The following is a 13580-nucleotide window of genomic DNA, read 5'->3' as shown; positions in this document are numbered from 1 at the left end:
GCTGTGTGGGGGTCAGGCTGGCTGCGCGCAGGAGAGCCCTCCCCCTCCCTCTCCCCCAAGTCCCCGCCTGTGGGGAATCACTTGGGCGGTGGCCCGGAGCCACCGTGCAGCGCTGCTGAGTCCTGGGAGGCTCACCACCACCTGGGGTGCTGGGTCGGCGGGCAGTGGCGTGGGTGGCTGGGCAGGGCTGCGGCAGGGCAGGGCTGAATGGGGAAGGCGAGGCTGCCTCAATTGGGGATCGGGGATCTCGGGTCCACTTTGTTTGGCCCCGCCCCTCCCCGCCCCGGCGCGCGGAGCTGGCCAACGCGGAGCAGCGCGCCCCTAGTGACGCCCAAGCCCGAGCCCAAGTGCAAAGACATCCGAGCGGGAACGGGAGAAGGAGCCTGAGCCAGAGCGGGAACCCGAGCACTGCAGCGCACGGAGCAGAGGGAGGCAGCCAAGCCGAGTAAGGGACGTGAGGCCAGGGGCGGTGCTGGGGAGGCACGAGAAGGGGATCCCGGCCCCTACCCGCCGCGCTCTGTCGCGGCCCGGCTCCTTCACACACACCTGGGAGCGCTCAGCGCTGGGAGGGCGGACGCGCGCTCCGAGTGCGATCCCCGAGGACCCCAACCCCCGGCCCCCTTGCCCCTAGGCGGGCCACCCAACCAGCACCAGCCGAGGCTTCCCCCTGAGCACACCCTCGGGCCGCGGAAAAGGGGTGGTCTCCCTTATCTTGCCTGACTTGAGTCCCAGACAAGCATCCATGACGTCGGTTTGGGGGATCCCTTAATCTACCCGCGAAGGGGAAAACTAGGATGCACTTTTCGGTCAGGTGGAAGAGAGGGGGACCGGGTTTGTGAAATTCGAAGCTAGAACCCAACCCTCACCCTCAAGCCAAGAAGTTTGACCCTCCGACGTGCGGGTCACCGGGCCGTGACCCTGTTTCAGTGCCTACTTGCTGCGCTGGTGTATCTCAGTACCTGGGGTAGGAGAGGGGGCGTCTGCGCCGCACCTTTTCCCGCTTTGAGGCAGACTTTTCCTTGCGCGGTACGAGGGATCCAAAGCTGAGTCGTGGCGGCTCCTCTGGCTGGCTGCGTAGTGCCGGACGACATAGGTGCCTGTCCCCCAATGCCCTCCGGAGCTGGGTAGTGCCCACCACCCCCCTTCCCAGGGCTACTGACGCAGCCCTTCCTCTCTCCCCATCCCGTTTCTCGGGCTGGAGGGCTGGCGCGTGGAGGACCCTGGGCTGCCCTTCCGGTACCACACAGATGTCAGAGGGGGTGGCCAGGCCAGTATGGGGAGAGCACAAGTGGCAGGTGTGAGAGGCAGGGGCTCCAGGAGCTTGGTCCTTTGCCACCATGCACACAGCCCCCACGGGCACCCGTTCTGAGGATGCCCCTCCTGGCTCTCTCCTCAAATACGCTGACTGCTCTCCTGGAACAAGTGGCTTCCTCTCCCCACACCTCAATTTCCTTCACTGATGAGTAGGCAGGATGCTGTTGTGAGCAGGTTTAAGGGCTTTGGAATGAGAGGTTGGGCTTCTCTGAGCTTCAGTTTCCCCACTTAAAACCTGGGGAAGGTGGGCTGGGAAGATTAAATGGGTTTAGCACAGTGCTCGGCAGAGCCAGTGTTCGGTTCGTGTTGGCCACAGGTGTCCCTTTAGGAACTGTCCAGCACCTGTAGGGGCCGAGGCGGAGTTCTCCCATCGTGGTGAGGACACAGCCCTCTCCAAGGAGGCCTTTGGATCCCCTGGGGGCCTTGTGGGCATCTAATTGCCACACAAAGCCTCCTCCTGAGGGTCTGCCCTTTCTCAGACCTTCCCTCCTCCCCGGCCGTCTGCTGCCCCTCCCTACCCTGCCCTGTCCATCCAGGTTTGAAAAGACTATTTGACTCTTCCAAAATTTTGCCCTTGGCTGATGTCTGTGGCCCTGGTGGAGGGCTCCTCGCAGATTGCTCACTCTGTGAGACAGCACTCCGCATGTCTCCCTCCACTCCGAGGTGTGGGGGCATGGGGGACTACTTTCCCTGGGAAGCCACTGGGCTGTCAGGTGGCTTGGACCTTCCAGGGGTGACAATTCAGACTGGAAAGCAGCAGGGAGGCCAGCTGCCAGGGCAAGGAGACAGCAGGAGATCTGAGGGGTCCCAACCCTGAATCTGTGCTGACCATAGTGTGTCCATGGAGACCACTGAGCCACGAGGCCCCAGAAATGATGAGCCTCGGGGAGGAAATGGAGCCAGGGGCCAACTGAGAGGTTAGAACAGCAGAGCTGGAAGGTCCCCAGGAAAAGACCTGCCTGGTCTGTGCAACTGGGACCTCAGACCCAGAACAGAGCTGGTGAAGCCCAGGGCTGGGTGTGGCGGGGGGTGGGGGGGATGCTGGAATCCTTGGGGTGGCATGGAGGGTGCAGGTGACCAGGAGCATTGTTGGGAAGAAAGCCAAGGTCTAGCTTGTGGACAACCATGTTAGTCCTGGCACCTGTGGCCCAGCTGCCCAGAACAGGGGGGCAGAGGAGAGGGGCCTGACCACGTGATGCCTGGTGGGGACCCCGTTAGAGCAGCAGACTGGGCTGCCTCCTCTGGGCTCCATCCACACAGAAACCCCCTCTCTCCTCCTCTTCCCCTGTAGCTACCCCTGCCCCACCCCCACACACCTATTAGCATGTCACATCCCTGCATCTTCCATGATCCTCACTCTTCTTCCCAAGGGAGTTAATCAGAAACTAATTAGGAGGTCTGCATCTCCCGGTTCACAGAGTAATATTTGGAACAAGGCTGACGGGGATAGGAGCCTTACCGTCAGTCTTTGGGAATCAAACACACATTCAGAGACTTGTTACCTGCAGCCTTTGCCCTGGGCATGCTCTGAGCACAGGGTGGGGGCAGGAAGGTATAAATCTGCACTTGGCTTCCTCACGAGAGAAACTGAGGCCAGGAGGGCTTCTAGAACTGAACTACACCATGTGATTCTGGGCAGGAGATACACCTTTCGGAGCCTCAATTTCCTCTTGAAAATGGGAACAATACCACCACCCGCCCTCAGTGCAACTGTGAGGACTAAAGAAAGAATATGCTGGTTTCCCTGCTACCTGAGAGAGCATTCCCGCAAAACCTTTCATAAGCCAAACTGGCACCAAGTGAGAAAGCTGTTACCTTAGGACACAAGTCTTGCCAACAGATGCATGAGTTAACTGAGCTAAAGCCCACATACTCGCAGACACAGTTCAAGGCTCTGATGGCTCAATGGCTGAGAAGCTGAGTGTTGCCCCTGGGAAGGAATTTGGCAGGGCCGCTCCCGCTGCTCGGGCTGCACACGGCCTCCTTTACGGCTGCTGCAAACCCAACGCTGAACGCTATTTTCGCTTTTCGCCCTTTGTCGTAAAAGCAAAAACCTGCGATTTCTTGAGGTTAGCAAGAATACAGGTACTAGCGTAGGTCTTTTCCTGAAAGCAGAGCGGCACAATGCAAATCTTCAAAAGTATGGGCGTTTTCTCCGCAAATTCTGCTGATCGCCCTCTGATTTAGGTACTATAATTGTCCCCATTTCATAGGTGAGAACACTGAGGCTGAGAAAGGCTGAGGGCTTTCTAACTTTGCTAGGTATAGAGTGCTTAAAACATCACTACGACTCATGATTTTATGAGTTTGTAAAACTGATAATTAGCATATTGCATCTTAGATGACACATAGAAATGATTCCTTCTTGGAATCATTCAAGGAGGAGAGTTTCAATCATTTTATGTCTATGGGTTCATTGTCCACCAGCTGTCAAATGTGAGGAGACACTTTCACTTATTTTATTCTGCTCGATCAGTAACCAAACTCATTTAAAAGAGCAGCCACCCATTTTCCCCTACCCCTCTTCTCTCCATCTTTCCCCACAGCACATACCACCGCCAATATCTACATATCTTACTCCTCTGTTTACTGCCTGCACTCATCAATGTCATGTAAACTCCCCAAAGGCAGGGATTTTCAACTACTTTGCTCACTATGATTTCCCCAGAATCTAGAATAGTACCCAGCACTTAGTATGCTTTGCAAATTATAAAGCGTTTTATAAACATAAGGTCTATTACTATTATTTTTGCCAAATGTGTAGCCTACCTTAAAATAAAACATTAAGGTTCGTGGCAGAAGCCATTCCCTCAAAAATTTGGCAAATAGGACTTGTTCAAGTGCCAGGGAAACCGTGGGGAAGGGTGAGAACAATGGGTATTATTTTCCTAATGTTTTAATAAAGCTTATCATTATTTTCCTAATGTTTTAATAAAGCGAATCCTGCCCAGATGAGTTAAATTCAAAGATGAGTTAATTTTTTTTAAATCTTTGCACTAACGAGTGACATGTTCAAAGGCCATTAAATTAGCTTTTAAAACTTTCAATGAATTAACTATCACTGACTTATTCACTTACTTTTTATTTTGTTAGCACAAAAAAGGCTTTTTCAAATCTTCATTTAGTGATTTTTTTTTCAGATTAGACAAGTCATACATATCTATTGTAAGAAATTTGGGATATCATGAAAATGTAAAGCACATAAAAATTCCCCTCAATCCCTCCCCTACCTAGAGAGCACAGTGACTGGTAATATTTCAGTCCATTTCCTGTCTAATCTCTTGCTGTGTCAGAATATTTTCAATGGGTTCTTTTTCAATTTTACAAAATAAGGATCACGTTGTATTGAAAGTTCTATAACCTGATTTAAAAAAAAAAACTGGTTTTTCCCCCTCTTAACACTATACTAAAAGCCTTTACCGATGTTATTAAAATTTCTTTAAAAACATGGATTCATGGCAATATCATATTCCATTATCAGTGTGCGCCATAATTCGCTCTGCCTGTTCCGTCTGTAGGTAGTGAGATCAGCTCACATGTTTTACTGCTGTAAATAATGCTTGTCTCAGAGAACTCCTGTCTCGGAGCTTTTTGAGTCCTAAATCAGGCTTCTCTATCCCCAACACTCAAAACCTGGTACACAAGGGGTTTTTCAGTAAATACGTTTTGCACTAATGAATACTGCTCCTCACCCTTTTCTCCAGTCACCATTGACTTCATGTGGACTTACCTCCTCTCATGCTCCCCTGTATCCTGTTTCCCACACCTGGGCCATCCTCCAGCTGACACCAGCGAGACCTTCCTAAAAGGATAAAAGCTGCCTGAGTCACTCCCCTGCTTAAGATCTTCCCAATGGCAGTAATGGGGCAAAGGAGCTCAGGACAGCACCCTCCCGCCCCCACATGATTTCTAAGTCTGTGTTATAAAATGGGGATTTTTGAGATCCAGCGAATACACCTGACCGCGGAGCAGCCATGCACCATAAACCTGAAGACATCACGAGCCATCTTCCACAGATTCACCCACTCCCGCCACTTCGCGCAGTCGGCTGTCCACCGCAGTGACGTTCCCTCCCTAGTGCCTGCCGCGCATGCGTCAAGCTGCCGCTCCAGGCGCAGCGCGGCTCTCACCACCAGGAGCGCGCGCTCTTCATTTACGCGCGCTTGTGTGCCCACGTCTGAGTGTCGTAGCGGGCCCCAGAACAGAGGCATTCTAGGAGTGGGGACGTGGCGCGGCGCGGAAGTGCCACGGACTTGCCGCATATGATTCAGGCACTTAAGACCCTTGCGTGTTGCCGCCGCCGCCGCCGCCCCCGCCAGCCCGCCCTCCTGTTTTTAGCCAAACAATCCAGTTGGAGATGAGTCACAGACAGGAACGCGCCTCGCCGCCCCAGCAAACCAGTCAGCTCATCTGCGCCAAATCTGTCCATCCACTGACCCAGTCCCCACAACTTCACCGCAGCCCTAGACACGGGCGGGGGGAGGAGGGTGGGCGTTTCCTCACACAGACACCAGCTGCTTTGTCTTGATGAACCGAACAAAAGACCCCCACCCCTCCCCAAGCAGAGAGTCTGATGTCACCAGTTCCATCTCCAGCAGGCGGAGACGATGGTGACAGCTTCCTATGTTCAGGTACAGAAGAAAGGAATGCTGTGTCAGGGAGAGGGGGTAGCCTGGAAGTGTGAGAGACCCCATGTGTCCAGAAAGCAGGGCAGCCAGGAGTGTCAGCCATCTCTGGCTGTAACTGAGGGGCAAAATCCCTCCCTGCGTCCTGGATGGGTTATGTTGTTATAGAAAACAACTCAGCTGCTTTCATGTGTACGGAGTGGAACTTTATTCACGCATAGGGACCCATAAGAGGCAATCTCCAAATTCTGGGCCCTGAGCTCGGGCAGGGGCTTGTTTATATAGTGTGGCATGTGGAAGTGATTTTACTAAGCCTACATGGCAGAAGCAGGTTTACAGAAGAAAGCAGGGCTGCTGAGAAAGCAAGGCTGCTGGTAGGGTCATAGAATGTTCTTCTGTTTTTATTTCTTAGTTATTTAGTTGCTCACCCCTTCTTATCTTAGTGGCTCAGCAAACTGACCGGACCATGTCCTTCTGACTTGTCTAAGCAGGTCTCCTGCTACATCTCCCCCATTCTGATGCTTTTTTAAAAAAATTTATTAATTTATTTTTTATTGATTATGCTGATACAGTTGTTCTATTCCCCCCTTCATTCCCCTCCACCCTACCCCCCATCCCCACCATTACCCCCCCTTTATTTTATGACCATGTGTCTCAAGTTCTTTAGATTCTATATATCCCATACTATTCTTGCCCCCCCATCAATTTTCTATCTACTGTCTATGCTACTTATTTTCTGTACCTTGTCCCCCCCTTCTCCTCCTCCCACTCCCCTGTTGCTAACCCTCCTTGAGATCTTCATTTCTATGTTTCCACTCCTGATCTAGCTGTCCTTTTAGTTTGCTTTTGTTTTAGGTGTGGTTGTTAATAACTGTGAGTTTGTTGTCCTTTCACTGTTCATGGTTTTTTAACTTCTTTTTCTTAGATAAGTCCCTTTAACATTTCATATAATAAGGGCTTGGTGATGATGGACTCCTTGAATTTGATCTTATCTGAGAAGCACTTTATCTGCCCTTCCATTCTAAATGAAAGCTTTGCTGGATAGAGCAATCTTGGATGTAGGTCTTTAAATTTCATGACTTGGAATACTTCTTTCTAGCTCTTTCTTGCCTGTAAGGTCTCTTTTGAGAAATCCACTGACAGTCTGATGGAAACTCCTTTGTAGGTGACTGTCCCCTTACCTCTTGCTGCTTCTAGGATTCTCTCCTTTATTTTAATCTTGGCTAATATAATGATGATGTGCCTTGGTGTGTTCCTTCTTGGGTCCAACTTCTTTGGTACTCTCTGAGCTTCCTGGATTTCCTGGAAGTCTATTTCCTTTGCCAGATTGGAGAAATTCTCCTTTATTATTTGTTCAAATAAGTTTTCCACTGGTAGCTGTGCCTTTCCCCCTTCTGGTACCCCTATAATTCGGATGTTGGAGCGTTTAAAGATGTCCTGGAGGTTCCTAAGACTCTCATTTCTTTGAATTCTTGCTTCCTGACTCTTTTCTGTTTGGCCATTATTTCCTTTCTTCTGGTCCACTCCATTGATTTGAGTCCCAGTTTCCATTTCATCGCTATTGGTTTCCTGTGCAATTCCATTTATTTCAATTAGTTTCACCTTCATATATTTGTCTAATTTGTGGCTATAATCAACCAGTTCTGTGAGGATCCTGATCACCAGTGTTTTAAACTGTGCGTCTGAGAGTTTTGCTATTTCTTCATCGCTTAGATTTATAGGCTCTGGGGCTTTGAGATCTTCTTGAGCCATTTTTGGTCTGTTTGCACCCGTTAAGTATGAGGAGTGGAGCCTTGGACTCCCAGGTCGCTGGGTTATGACTCTGTATGTGGAGGCGGGGTCAGAGCGGGGAAATGGCGGCACCCTCTGCCACCGCTTGCCGCTGGGGCTGCTGGCTCTCATCCAACCGCCCACTCCCTTGCTTATCTATCCACGCACGAATGCGAGACCACAGTCAACCCACAGCCCTGCTCCCTCACTGTTTCCCCACAGTCACTCTCTGAGTTGCCCACCAGGTCCAACCCTGCGCCTGGATTCCGTGCTCCTGAGTCCATCTGACCGAGTTTTCCTGTGCTACCCCGCTCTGCCAGCTGCTGGTTTCGCCCCTCTTACCGGTCAGGCTGAAGAATTTGTTATCTGACTTCCGAAAAGTTCAATTTTCTGTGTTCTGGCTGTGTTTTCTGTTGCTATTATCTAGTTGTCTCTAAACTTGGTTGTGCGAGGAAGCACGGCATCTCCACCTATGCCTCCATCTTGGCGGAAGTCAGTCTGTCCCCTTCTGATGCTTGACAGTACCATTAACTGGTCTAGCATCACTACAAGGCTGGCTTGTATACCTTGGGGTATTTTCTAATAATGATGCCGCTGGAGGGATAGGATCTTGGCGGTTGTTCTGCAAGTTACTGTAGCTTCTAGATTCTGGACTATAGTCCATAGTGTATGGGGGCTGAAGCTTAAACCTAAGAAAAGTATGATTAGTGGCCCAAGAAAGGGTAATACCTCCTGGAGCCAGGCCTGGGGATTTAGTCCCTAATTTCTCTAATTCTAACTTTGTTTCTTTGGTGTGGCAGTTTATATTCTCTCTGATTTCTTTAACTTCCTTTGCTATGATCTCTGACTGATTTACATAATGGCAACATTTCTCTCCTAAGAACGTACAGGTCCCCCCTTTCCCTGGATTCAGAACATTAATGAGGTTTCTTTCCTCATCATTTTTCTCCTCCTGTGACTGACTATTAGGGAGGGGTTCTGAGATTCCTTTCTCCTTCTGGAATCATATAAAGGACAATGGACGAAGGTCTCATCTTATTGTAACTACTTCCAGCTGGACATGGACATCATCCTACCTACCCTTGGAGTTAGGGGTACCCTGAAAGAGGAGGGGGGTGTAGCACAGAGGGAGTTCTTCCTGCCAGGGGAAGGACCTTACAGGGTCCTGGTCAATTGGCTGTCACCAGGAAGTCACAGGCTTGGTGTCCAAAGGCTGGCATTACTGGACTGTTGGCCTTCTGGTGAGGTTGTATTCTGGAGGTGACAGATTAGGTAAGAAATTGGAAGCACAATTAAGTCATAACTATTAAATGACAAAGGCAGGGACTTCAGTAAAGAATGGCTTATCTGGAGGAAGGTGTATAAGGCATGCTACACCTATCCAAGACTCTTGTGGCCCACTATACTTCACTCGGGCTGAGGGGAATACATTAGGATTTCCCCCCTTTCAGATTTTTGAGCCCTTTCTGTCCAAGCTATCAAGACAGAAAAGGGAAAATCAGTTCTGAAGTGAAGCCCACAGACAGCCCCAATCCTTTATCAACCTAACTACTTAGTTCAATCAAACCATTGAGTCTCAGGAGGGCTGGGGGGGGGTGCAATGACAAAGATGGGCTCCTTAAGTGAGGCCTGTATTGTAACTAATCATCCATAGGCATAGGCAGGTCATAGACATATGCCCTATGAAAACAGAAAAACACACAGGTTAATTCACACAACAATCTCCAAACCAGTCTCTGTGCCTGTGAGACTGTCTTTTGGGAAGACATTCCATTGCAAGGTCCTTCCTGCAATGACATTTACAGTGGCAATTTGACAGGTCCTTTGCACCTGTAAATTGTATATCTTTGGTCATATCAAAAACCTGGTTTCAACTCTTAAATGAAAACAAACTTCCAAGACAGTTAGCTGCACCATTCTGATGTCCAATACTGAGCATAGCGATTTCCCTTGAACCAGTTTTCCTCCTTAAGATCACCCTTACTGTTATTACAGGGACTACTTTGGGTCCCACTTTTGATTTTGACTGTTCATTTGCATAAACACTCCAAGAGCAGCCTGGATCACTTATGATCCTTAAGTCTGCTTCGCTGGAACTCACACAGGAAACCCTTAGATTGACTTCTCAATCCACCCCTTGGGGCACAGAAGCAGAGCCACACATCTGCCATCTGGCTTCGCCTATACTAGTCGTTCCATTCAAATCCTTGAGCCTCCATTGTGCCTACAGGTTTCTTCTTAGCCATCTTTCAGGAAAGCAACGTTTGTTCCTTCCATGGAAAGACTGGTGTGAACCGCACAACCTACCAAAGTACCAGGCTTTTCTTGTGGGCTTTCACTAGCTTCACAGGTCAATCCCAGTTCCTCTGAGCTTTCTGGTAACAACTAAAACCCATACATGCCTCCTTCAGGCGTGACATTCCAGTCAAAGTCCTGGTTAACAAAACCACTATTAATGACTGGTCTAATTGGTTTTATGCGAAGAAACCTTATATCATCATTCATTCTTTCAGAATGCTAAATTCTGGAGGGATCAGGTAGGGAGAAAAACACAAAGCTTCAGGAAAATCTTTTTCCTTCTAATACCCATCAAGATGCATCTCCATGCCTTATACCTTCTATTACTAACACCACATAATTTCTTTCCAAAACTTTCACATTTCCATTTATTTTTATAGCTTCCCACAGACTTTCTGCAATATTCACAAACCTTCTATAGCCTTTTTACTTGTCTAGATTTATCCATAATTCACTTTTAATCCCTGTCCCTTTCCCACACTGGGAAGGACTGCGCTTGAACTCAGTATCTGGCAGCTAAAAGTCCCTAGCACTATAGGCATCTTCTACTAAAAGCCCCTAGATTTGCAGGGACATTTTGCACCTTTCTGAAGCTTAGACCTTGCAAATACCCTATAAATCAGATGGTCAGCCTTGAACCTCAGTTCATGACTTTCAAAACCAGAGCCATTCCTATCAGAACCAGTTACACAGAGAACCTAACTGCTGCCGTGTCCACACAGCAACAGCATACAACTCGTAATCTGAAGAGAAGCCTTATTCAGTTCCAAGATGGTGGCACCAATGCATGTGGGGTTGTCCAAGATGGCGACGCCCATGAATGCTCCGTGGTGGGGCATTCACGTGGTTCATCCATTTTACCCAAAATGGCAGCACCCCAACTCTGGTTCCACCCACCTGCGTTGGCAGCCCCAAGGCTCTGGCTCCAGTCTCCAGAGCTAAAGAGGCCCCAGAGGCCCCCAAGGTCCCTGGTGTAGCAGGTGAGCAGAGCCCACTTGCAGAGGCTGTGAATCTGTGGTGGAGACTTCTCCCACTTGCAGGGCTGGAGAAGCCATAGTGGGCCTCGCCTCCCCAGAAGCCAACGTCACCACGGGAGGTCTGGGTCCCCCTTTATCTATTCTGAGGATGGGAGGAGGTCTCCCAAAGACTAACTCATACGGAGTATAGCCTGAAGGGTTAGGGCCGTTCCTAACCCTAAGTTGTGCCAGCAGCAGCAAATCAGTCCAAGGTAGTCCAGTCTCCTGGTGGAACTTAGCTAGAGTTTCCTTGAGAGTCCGGTTCATGCGCTCTACTTTTCCCAAGCTCTGGGGTCAGTATGCAGTGTGCAATTTCCATGTGATATGGAGGAGCCTTGTTACCTCCTGTATTGTGTTTGAGATGAAAGCTGGACCATTGTCACTCCCAATAGTCAGGGGCAATCCGTACCTTGGGATGATTTCCCTCATCAGGGCCCGGGTGACTTCTTGGCTTTTCTCAGTCCTGGTGGGGCAGGCTTCTACCCACCCAGAAAAGGTGCAGATGAAGACTAAGAGGTACTTATACCCTCGGCTGGGTCTGACTTCAGTAAAGTCCACTTGCAAGTCCTCAAACGGCTGCCTCCCTGAGTGCTACATTCCTGACTTTATCCCTGGGTGCCTTGCGCATTGTTCCAGGCACACATAACACACTGCATCGCTGCAGAGGTACAGAGCGCAGCCAGGTTAGGGAAGTAAAGGTACCTTTTAACAGGCTTTCTAGGGATGTCTTACCCATATGAGTGAGGCTGTGGCACTGCCTCAGTAGAATGCTGGCTTGCCCCTGGGGGACATATATTTTCCAGCCTGGCAACTCCCAATTCTCCTCAGCAGTTTCCTGTCCTCCAGCTTGTGCACACTCTGTTTTGATTTGTGCCCCTACTTTAAGGACAACCGGTACCCTGTCTTGGTTAGCAGTTCGAACAGCTAGCAAGGGCCCTCCCAGCACCAGTCTTGGGTTGGTGCGGCTGAAAGGAGGTCATCTACACACCACAGTAACACTGGGTCAGTCTTCTTCTTGGTGAATGATTTTAGATCTCTGGCCAGGGCCTCTGCAAGGGGAGTGGGAGAGTTTTTGAAGTCTTGTGGCAGTCTGGTCTGGGTCTAAGCCAGCTAGGCTGAGGATCGTAGGCACCTGTAACCCTGTCTTTGCCGCCTGCCAGTGGGCTTTTTCTTTTTCCTTGTTTACTTTCCTACAGAGTATGAAGTTTCAACCTTTTCTGGAATCCTCAATTTCCTTTTCAGAGCAGATACAGAGCAAAATCAGAAACATAGAGTTCCGAAACAATACATGGGTAGAGACATTCTCTTGTACCAATGCGTCCACTGATGCCTTGCAGAGACATGCTCCTTCAGGCCTGGTCTCTTGGCAGAGACATGCTGCTTTGCCTCAGGCTGAAGCACTCGTCAGCCCCAAATGACCCTTCCTGGGTCCTGGGTGGCAAAGGCATTCTCCCCAAACAACTACAGGTGACCTTTCCTAGGTCTTACAACACAGGTTTTGGATCAGAAACAGAACCACATGTGAGAAATTTGCTCTTTTCCCATGAAACTAGAAAACAAGTAGTTGAGGTTTCCTTTACTCCAGATTTAAAACTTTCACATCCTTTATACAGTCACTCACACACAAACACACAAACATCCGAGAGTTTATATAGTCCCGCCTGAGTAGGACTGCCCAGGTGGGGATACATTTCCCCTTCCAGATGGCCAATTGGCCTCCAGAGGACTTACAGCTAGTTGCCTGCCTGAGAGGTGACCAGTCTCTCCTTCCACCGCAAGGGCTGGGCCTGGTCTCGGGCTCTGGTCCCCGGCGCACTTACCAACTGGCACCTTTCCAGGTCCAGATAGTTCCAGTCTACACCCCATCTGCCTGGGTCGAAGACTGGTCTGGAGGATGACTTCCACGGAGCCCGGGGTGTCCGGTACCTGAAATCACTGGGGCGCGCACTTTCTATCGGCCACCAAGCTCCCTCTCGGTCACTCTCCCGCCGCCTTCACTGGAAGCAAAAAAGGGCCTGCTCGCATGAGTCATTCCCAGTCAGGGAACCAAAATGTTACAGAAAACAACTCAGCCACTTTTGGGTATACAGAGTGGAACTTTATTTACGCATACGGACCCACAAGAGGCAATCTCCAAATTCTGGGCCCTGAGCTCAGGCAGGGGCTTGTTTATATAGTGTGGCATGTGGAAGCAATTTTACTAAGCCTACATGGCAGAAGCAGGTTTACAAAAGCAAGAAAGCAGGGCTGCTGAGAAAGCAGGGCTGCTGATAGGGTCATACAATGTTCTTTTGTTCTTCTTAGTTACTTACTTGCTCACCCCTCCTTATCTTAGTGGCTCAGCAAATGGACCATGTCCTGACTTGTCTGGCCTTGTCTAAGCGGGTCTCCTGCTACAATGTCACTGAGTCTGTTTTCTTATCTGCAAAATTAAAATGATGCTACCCACCTCAAGGAACCTGTTGCAAGAATGGTGGCATCCTTGATGTTGATGGCATTACCTGGCACATGCAGGTGTTGGGGGAATGCAAGCCACCCTGGGAAGTCAGAGTGCCCA

This window comes from Artibeus jamaicensis, unplaced genomic scaffold (assembly GCF_021234435.1).
Source record: "Artibeus jamaicensis isolate MK-2021 breed Jamaican fruit bat unplaced genomic scaffold, CSHL_Jam_final contig_464, whole genome shotgun sequence".
Classification (NCBI taxonomy): domain Eukaryota; kingdom Metazoa; phylum Chordata; class Mammalia; order Chiroptera; family Phyllostomidae; genus Artibeus; species Artibeus jamaicensis.
The sequence above is the reverse complement of the archived record's forward strand: the minus strand, read 5'-3'. Positions refer to the sequence as shown.